Source organism: Sorex fumeus, unplaced genomic scaffold, assembly GCF_029834395.1.
Source record: "Sorex fumeus unplaced genomic scaffold, SorFum_2.1 ptg000002l, whole genome shotgun sequence".
NCBI classification, from domain to species: Eukaryota; Metazoa; Chordata; class Mammalia; order Eulipotyphla; family Soricidae; genus Sorex; species Sorex fumeus.
In genome coordinates, this window is record NW_026606059.1 from 12,236,824 (window position 1) to 12,246,409 (window position 9,586).

A 9,586-nucleotide genomic window follows, 5' to 3' on the forward strand; every position below is an offset into this window, starting at 1 on the left:
AAATAGTGAAACATTAGCAGAACAGAGGGAGCTTTTATTTTATAAATGTAATTAGAACAGACTGACTTTACCCCTAAGTGAATGAAGCAGATTTTGTAATAATGTTATAATAAATATTTTTAAGTAGCCCATAAAGGGAAATTCTTTTTTATTATTATTATTATTGGGATTTCTTTGAAAATAGAATATTCTAAATTATTGCATCACTTCACAAACATTCAAATACATTTGTGCTTGTTATATAATATTGTGTCTATTACATGATATTGTAGGTGGAGATTTTGCCCACCACCTATTTAAAATTTTTCCAGTGAAACACTCATACATGCACACAATTCAGAATCTGATTTAACATTACACTTTAGAATAATTTTAAAATTAAATCTTTAAAATAAAGGAAATGCTATAAGGAAAACAATCATTAATGCCTTTATTGATATAAATTATTTTCCCTATGGGAATGAGAAGTTAGTATAAAAAAAGATCTATGAAATCCTTTAGTTAATTTTTCAATGTGATCCCAAGAGTAATCTCAACTCTTCTCAGGGACTACTCTTGACTCTTGCTCAGGAATCACTTCTGCTGGTGCTTAGAATCAAACCAGGACCTTCTTCGTACAAGGCAAATACTTTACCTTCTACTCTTCCCAGATGCGTCCTCTTGAATAGGGTTTGATTGATTACAACCAGCCCTGAGGTCAGTGGTCCCCACTGTTCCTTCACTGGGGCACTACTCCTTGATGTTGCCACATTACGGTGTGCTTTTATCCCAGTGGATCTTCCCAGGTAGTTCTTGCATCATCACAACCTTCCCTGACTTACTAGGAATGCAAATGCTCAACTCTTGTCTAGATTTTAAGAATCAAAACCTGGGATGGAATCCTATACTATCTAGCTTAAAAACACTAGAGATGATTCTGATAATGGTCAAGTTGAAGAACAGGTATTGTTAAAGAGGGTAACAGGTGAAGGTCCAGTGTGATTACAGAGCTAACAAACTCTTTTTGCAAGAAGGATCTAAGTGTTAATTGTATTCCTTCTGTAGCTGAGTAAGTCAAAGATCATGAACTTTTTTTCAACGTCTGTTTGAAACTGGGACTCAAAGTCAGACTCCCTCATTCCAGGTAAAAATTCTTTTGCCGTTGTTGTTGGTTTGTTTCCTTGTTTTGCGGCCACACCTGGCAATGCTTAGGCATTCCTCTTACCTCTATACACAGGAATTTCTTCTAACAGTGTTTATCCAGTCATGTGGGACTTCGGCGCCAGGGGCAGTTGGTGAGTGTAACACCTACCTACCTACATACTAGAAGATGGGCAATCTGGGTGGAGGAGGCTCTAGCCTCAATCTGAGCAGGCTTGGAGATGTACTCCCTGAGTCCCGCACACCTGGGTTCCTCGGCTGGTTCCTTCATGCGTGTGGCTCTTCCGAATGTGTGGAGAGTGGTTTTAAGCATGGCTGTGGCTGGAACCAGAGGTCTTCAGCTGCTGGCGCTCTGCTCCGGGTGGGGAGGAAAACTCAACCTACCCTCCTCAAAGGGGTCCCGGTGAGGACAGTCAGGCATGGAGGCAGGAGACTCTGCACTGTTCTCTTCTGGGACCAGGGTTTTACGGCAATGCCGTGTAATCTCATAATCCCATCAATGGCCAAGACCCAGAGATTATAAAAGCCTACTCCCGGAAGTGCCTGGCCACATTTGTGGCTGCGTGACATCTTTTCATCTAGTTCTTACACTGGAGAACCTGGCAGGCTACCAAAAGTATCCTGCCCACATGGCAGAGTCTGGCAAACTCCCCGTGGCATATTCAATATGCTAAAAAAACAGTAACAATGATGGGTCTCATTCTCCTGACCCTGGAAGAGCCTCGAATGTGGCACTTTTTAAAATCTCGGGCTAGGACAAAGGAGACGTTATTGGGGCCTGTTCAAGGCAATCGATGAACAACAGGAAGACAGTGATACAGTGGGACTTCAGGAATTGAAACAGAGGTAGCTGCATGCAAAGAAAATACTTTACTCCTCTACTATTGTTCTGGCTCCCAAATTCTGCTTTATCCCATGTTACTTACTTTGGTGTCATGAACAGTAATAGAATTTAAGGGTGCATAAAGGTATAAAAGGTAAAGGCCCTCCCGTTGATCGTCGATTTGCTCGAGCGGGCCCAGTAACGTCTCCATTGGAGACTTTGTTGTTACTGTGTAAGGGTGCATAAGTGTGAGATTTTCTTGTTTGTTTGTTTTTTTGAGCCACACCTAGTGGTGATCCAGCGTTCAGCAATACTCCTGGTATAGCACTCAGGGGCCATGTCCAGCGGTGCTTAGGGATCAGGTGCTGCCTGGGATTGAACCTAGGACACTCAAGTGCAAAGGATGTGCTGCAGCTTTCTAGCTTTCTCTAGGTCTGAGACAGTCTACTCTTGTGTGGGGATGATTCTATAACTTAAGCTGAAAAGTAAGTAGCAATGCTACTTACATATGATAGCTGTAACGGCCCTTGGAGCTATCGCCATTAATTATTTACACTAATTACTTTTCTTTCCCTTTTGAGGGGCAAAATTCTTGGCTGTGCTCAGGGCTAACTACTGACTCTTGCTCAGGATTCACTCCTGTAGGTGCAGAGGGGACCCATATGGTCCCTTATTGAACCCAGGGAAATGGACTCAGCTACATACAGGCAAGCACCTTACCTGCTGTACTCTCTCCTTCCCTGACTTATTTTTTTTCTGGTTATTGAATCTGGAGCACACATATGCCAGGCAAGTGCTCTACTACTAAACCGTCTCACTAAATCTAACTCACATTAATCACTTAATCACTTAACTTCCCGTTAGTCGTCGATTTGCTCGAGCGGGCGCCAATAACGTCTCCATTTGTCCCTGTCGCGTGCTAGTGTAGCCCAATGGCATCTGTTCGCTCCGGGAACATGAAGGGCCTCAAACCCTTTCAATGCACATACGCTAGCCTCAGATGCATCCATCGAGTACCTGATGGTACAAGCGCGAATGATCAAGTACGACATCATTGCTCTGACCAATACAAGAAGGCACGAATCTCACCATGCCGTTTTCGACACTGGAGAAGAATTGTTCCTTGGAACATGCGATCAAAGAGGTTTTGGAGGCATCGGTGTCCTTGTCAACACAAACTTGGCCAAGAGCATTGATTCATTCGAATGCCTAACAACCTGAATCGGACGTTTACATTTGAATAGATGTGGCTCACTGCCTGCAGTTTCTATCTTCGTTGTCTACGCACCAACATCTCATTATGATGAAAGAGAAATCGAGAAGTTCTACATGGAGCTAGAGAAGTTCTATAAAGAAGACCACACCTTCTACAAGATCATTGTGGGTGATTTTAATGCCAAGATAGGACCGAGAAGATCAGCTGAAGAACTTCACATCCGGACCCCTGGCCTAGAATGCAACGAACAGGGTGAGAGACTGTCTGAGTTCATCATGTCGACCAAGACCATTCATGGTAACACAGTTCCAGAAGGCAGAATCTAAACGATGGACATGGGAGTCTCCCGGTGGACGATTCCACAACGAAATAGACCACATCATATTCAATCGACGGTTTTGCCTGACTGATGTCTCTGTTGTCCCAAAATTTCGAACGGGATCGGACCACCGTCTCCTTCATGCAAAATTCTACTTCACAGAGCGGGGAGAAAGGGTTGCAAAGTTCAAAAAGAGAACTCCCAGAATGACCACCAACTGGGAACTCTTTGGTACTATTGCGGCAACATGGGAAGATGCCATTGTTGACAACATTGACGAGGAATACGATCGACTGGTTCAGCACCTCCATGAATGTGCGAGGAACGCCAAGAGAGAGATAGCCACAAAAAATCGCCTATCTTCGAAAACTCTTGAGCTAATTCGCCAGCGTGGTTTGGCGCATGCCTCAGGCAACCGCAAGCTAACGTCCGAGCTCGCAAAGCAGTGCAGAGATGCGATCAAGGAAGAGAGAGAAGAGCAGAAGTACTGGTAGATGCGGCAGAAGCCGGGAAAAGTATTCGTAACGCCCGCCTGTCCTTCGCCAACTACAAGACCAAGATGACTGCCCTTCGACGTCCTGATGGATCCATCACATCCTCCAGAACGGCAATGGAGATTATCCATGACTTCTCAAATCTCTTCGATAGCCATGTCCACTTGCCGACATACCAAATTCCACAGGATGGATATGTCGTTCCCAAAGTTCTCCCTTCCGAAATCTGACACGCCATTTCGTCGGTAAAGAAACAAACAGCACCTGGCCCAGACAAGGTCAGACCTGAACACCTGAAGAACCTGCCGTCAGTACTCATCAATACACTGGCTCGGCTCTTCACTCACTACCTGTCTGAATGCAAGGTTCCGTCCCAATGGAAAACCAGCAGGACCGTACTACTGTTCAAGAAGGGAGACATCCATGACATTGGCAACTATCGCCCGATCTGCCTATTGTCTGTCATCTACAAGTTGTTCACTCGAGTCATCCTAAATAGGATTGACAGAACACTCGAGGAAGGACAACCATGCGAGCAAGCCGGGTTCCGCAAAGGATTCAGCACCATCGACCATATCCACACGATATCCATGCTCATTGAGGTTTCTCGGGAGTTCAAGATGCTGCTCTGTTTAACGTTCATTGATTTAAAGAAGGCTTTTGATTCTGTTGAGACAGAAGTGGTCATTGAAGCCCTAGCCAATCAGGGCATTCAAGCCCAATACATCAGGATCCTCCGTGAGCTGTATTGCGGATTCACTACCAGGATCTCACCATTCTACAAAGAAGTGATCGTTGATGTCAAGAGAGGGGTGCGGCAGGATGATACCATTTCACCGAAACTCTTCAGTGCCACCCTCGAGAACATCATGCGATGACTAGAATGGGAAGGAATGGGAGTGAAGATAGATGGTCGGCAACTTCACCACCTCCGCTTTGCTGATAACATTGTTTTAATAACACCAAACATCAGCCAAGCGGCACAAATGCTGGCCGACTTTGACCGTGAGTGTGGAAATGTAGGAAGACAATGTTTATGAGAAACAGCCTCGTTCCTGACGCCCCATTCGCTCTCAATGGAACGACCATCTCCAAATGCAACAGCTATGTGTACCTAGGTCGAGAGGTCAACATGACAAATGACCTGGCACCCGAGCTGCACAGGAGGAAGAGAGTGGCTTGGAACACCTTCAAGAACGTCGAAGAAATAGTTAAGAGGATGAAGAACCTCCGGCTCTGGGCACATCTCTTTGATTCCACTGTTCTTCCTGCATTAACATATGCCTCAGAGACCTGGGCCCTACGCAAACTCACATTAGATTTTTAAAATCATGTTAGGGCTAAATATTATTTTTAAACACCATTTGTCGAGGTTCTCATACCATATTTTTGGTTCACTTCTGAGCTTCTTAATAAAAATACCATGTTATCAAGGGCTTTGTTAAGTCAGTTTAAAAAAAAAAATTCCAGCCTTTGTATCAGGTCACTTTTGATAGATGACCAAGTTTTTCATTTTTTATAGCCCTCTAGGTCATTCCAATCTCCTTGACCTATCTTCATCAAAGATATTGATAAATTTCATCAGTTTCACTAGAACTCCCTTTTATTCATGATCTTTCTTCTTAGTAATTATTTAGATTCTGATCTCACACAGTTCGTTGACTATAAATTTCTACTTTTAACAGATGTGTTAAGAATTGAGTCAGATACCGTACTAAGGTTTCTTTATCCCTTTTATCTTGAATCTGCTAGCCTTAAATCTACTAATCTCAGTATTATACTATTATTAGTATAGCGATAGCACAGAGGGTAGGGCGTTTGCCTTGCATGCAGCCAACATGGCCGACTCGAGTTCGATTCCTCCGCCCCTCTCAGAGAGCCCGGCAAGCTACCGAGAGTATTCGATATGCCAGACACAGTAACAACAAAGTCTCCAATGGAGACGTTACTGGGCCCGCTCAAGCAAATACTATTATTATATTAGTTTTAAATACTAGTATACAAACATTATATCAGTCTCGAATCTGCTTTTGCAATCTGACTGCCCAGCTCTTATTTGTTCTTTGAGGTCATCTGATTGCTTCCAAATGAAAACTTATTGTGACTTTTGTTTGTCACTTTCTGTTATTTAATTGTACTTATAAGAATGCAGTAAATAGAGTGATACTGTCCAGTTATTTTGTGGGCCACATTAGAAATACGACTATATTAAAATAAACAGTAGATGAAGTTAGTAAGTATATTACATTTAACTCAACTCATCTGAGAAAGCTCCCGAAGTACATCCTGAAATATATCCTTCAATACATTTATTGTTTTGAATTCAAATGGCTGAAAAGCAGCAAATTCAGGGAAATGGAATTTATGAATTTCCTTAATCTGCCTAAATTTATGTCCTTCAAAAGGAGCTCAACTTTCTACATCTTCACCCAGGGTTTTCACTGGAGAGGAACAATTCAGCACAGGAAAGATCAGATTCAACACCATACAAAGACAAACTTTGTCACAACTTATCATACCTCCCATGTATTTTTCTAACAAGCCACTAATTTTTTATAAAAAGATTTTATTTTCCTCAGGTTGCCTACAGCTCTCATTCATTCCTTCCCAGATGAATAGATAAGATCTTGAATCTATGTTTTGAGTAACTTATCTTGCCCCCATGTGATGACTTGTACATGTTAATATTAATGGTTAACAAATCTGGGATTGGAGGGATATTCCAGAAGCTAAGATGCATGTTTTGCATGTGGACGGCTGTACTTTGATCCCTACCACCACATTGACACCCTGTTCATTATCAGGTGTTTCTCAGAGACCCTAAACACCGCATGAGTGCCCTGGGGAATCTCTGATGCCACAGGGGTGGGTAGCACTGCATCTTTTTTTAAAAAAAAAATTTATTAGTGAGACACCATGAGGTACAGTTGTAGACTTACAAATTTTTGTGCTTGGGTTTCAATTATACAATGATCAAATACCCATCCCTCCACCAGTGCCCTATTTCTACCACCACGGATCCAAGTATCCCCATACCCCCCACCCCACCCTGCCTCTGTGGCCGAGCATTCCGTTTTGTTCTCTCTTTCCTTTTTGGTGTTGTGGTTTGCAAAAGAGGCATTGAGTGGTAATCAAGTTTGGTCTATAGTCTACTTTCAGCATGTTCTCCCATCCTGGGAGGATCCTCCCAACACCCTTTATTTGGTTCTCCCTTTTCTATCTGAACTCCCTTTTCCCACAGCATGTGTGGCTTGCCTCCAAGCCATGGAGCAAACCTCCTGGTACTAATTTCAGCCACTCTTGGGTGTTAGTCTCCTATTTTGTTACCTTATGTTCCCCAGACGAATGCAATCTTTCTATGTCTATCCCTCTCTTTCTGACTCATTTCCCTTAACATGATACTTTCCATGTAGTGCCACTTGTATGTAAATTTTATGATTTCATCTTTTCTCACAGCTACATAGTACTAGATTGTGTAGATGTACCAAAGTTTCTTTAACCAGTCATCTGTTCTCGGGCACTCAGGTTTTTTCCAGATTCTGGCTATTGTAAAGAGTGCTGCAATGAACAAACAAGTGCAGACGTCACTTCAACTATACTTTTTTGCCTCTCTGGGATATATTCCCAGGAGTGGTATTCCTGAGTCAAATGGGAGCTCAATTTCTAATTTTTTGAGAATTGTCCATACTGTTTTCCAAAAGGGCTGAAACCGTTGGCATTCCCACCAGCAGTGAAGGAGGGTCCCTTTCTTGCCACATCTGTGCCAGCACCAGTTGCAAAAATATGGAACGCTTCATGAATTTGCATGTCATCCTTGCGCGGGGGCCATGCTATTCTTCTCTGTATTGTTCCAATTTTAGTATATGTGCTGCCGAAGCAAGCACAGCACTGCATCTTTAGGCCTTGCGTTGTACTACCTCAGCAGCACTCGGGAGTCTTCCTAACAGCAAAATTAATAATTCTCTCTATTTTTCCTTATTAATTTTTCTTTTCTCCATTTATCTCGTGTGCCTGTCTATCAAACTAAGGTAAATAAAGAAAAGTTTTTCCTACCCTGTGCTTCTAAACTATTATCACTGAAAACCCATAAATTTTTGGAACTGTTTAAAAATTTATTGTGTAGCTTTGACCTTCACACATTAATTAAGATGATCCATATTTCGAGTCTCACCAAGCCAATCCTCCTGAATTTTGGCTGCCAATTTACCAAATGTTAGTTTCATGCATTTTTACTGATGTTCAGTTTTCTCATCTACAAAATAAAAAAAATAAAATTCTTACCACACTATTCAGAAAATTACAATTTCTCAATGAAAGTTTTTGTTATAAGTCCTATATTGTTCAGGAGAGCAAATGATATAGCTGAATGATTTGTAAGGATGTTACAAGTATTTTTGTACCAACTGATGAGATTAATTTTTGATCACAGGTTGACCAAAGCCTATGTGATTAATTATTTAAGAAATGATTAATCATTTAAGATGATTCTTAAAGGAGGGTGGATAGAGTAAATATAAGTCAAAGGGCCCAAACTCCCACTTATAAATAAATGTCACAAATATGTAAATAGTGTGGTGACAAAAAATGATACTTTTAATTTTGAGCAGTATAGGAATAAACCCTAAATACCACAAACCTGCTCAACAGTACACACCCCTATGTACTGTTTAGGTGAAACCAAATATGTTCAGGTTATATGATTCTAATATTTTATTTTGAGTTATTTTACAACTCTGAAATTTGGAGATAGCACAGCAATACAAAGCATTCTTCTTCTTCTTAGAAACACTAATTTATTTATGCAAATAAATTCTGTTTGGTGAAATTTCAGCTCATTTTTTTCTCTCTTGTTCCATGGCAGGGGAGAAGGGAGGAGTTTCATATCCATTTATAGCATCTACCTGATATCATCATTGTCACTGTCACTGTCCTCCCGTTGTTCATCAATTTGCTCGAGCGGGCCCAGTAACGTCTCCATTTTTTGAGACTTGTTGTTACTGTGTTTGGCATATTGAATATGTCACGGATAGCTTTCCAGACTTTGCCATGCGGCCAAGATACTCTTGGTAGCTTGCCAAGCACTCGGAGAGGGGCAGAAGAATTGAACCCGGCTCGGCCAGGCTGGCTGCGCGCAAGGCACATGCCCTACTGCTATGCTTTAGCTCCACATATCAGCATTGAGTAGTTACAATACTTAAAGTACTTTTGAGAGTCATGATTTTATACTCTTGTAGAGTTATCCCTTAACATATTTTTGCACTGAGGTCATACTCTTCAGGCTTATTCCCGTCGGGGCTCAGGGTATCATGTGTAGTGCTAGGAATTGAACCTGGGTCAGCTGTGTGTAAGGCAAACCTTACCTGCTGAACTGTCTATTCAGCCCCATACTTCAAAATACTTATCTAGCATTATACTATCTGATGAATAAGAAACAGTACTATGAGCTCACTAAAAAAATAATCACTTTTGTTTTTTGAGGCGGGAGCAGACCTCAAAATGACGAATATGGTTGAACATTTTTGTTTATCTTTTTATTTGTGCACCAGGATTTGTTATTAGAGTTTCAGGAATATGGTCTTCAACACCAATAACCA

The 9,586-nt window shown here is 41.7% G+C and overlaps 1 non-coding gene across 1 annotated transcript; it reads right to left on the minus strand.

Moving 5' to 3' along the window:
* Window positions 1-7,769: 7,769 nt before the first annotated feature.
* On the minus strand, window positions 7,770-7,876 carry LOC130022860 (U6 spliceosomal RNA). Its single transcript, XR_008792326.1, has one exon. It is a non-coding gene; the product is annotated as a U6 spliceosomal RNA (small nuclear RNA).
* Window positions 7,877-9,586: the final 1,710 nt, after the last annotated feature.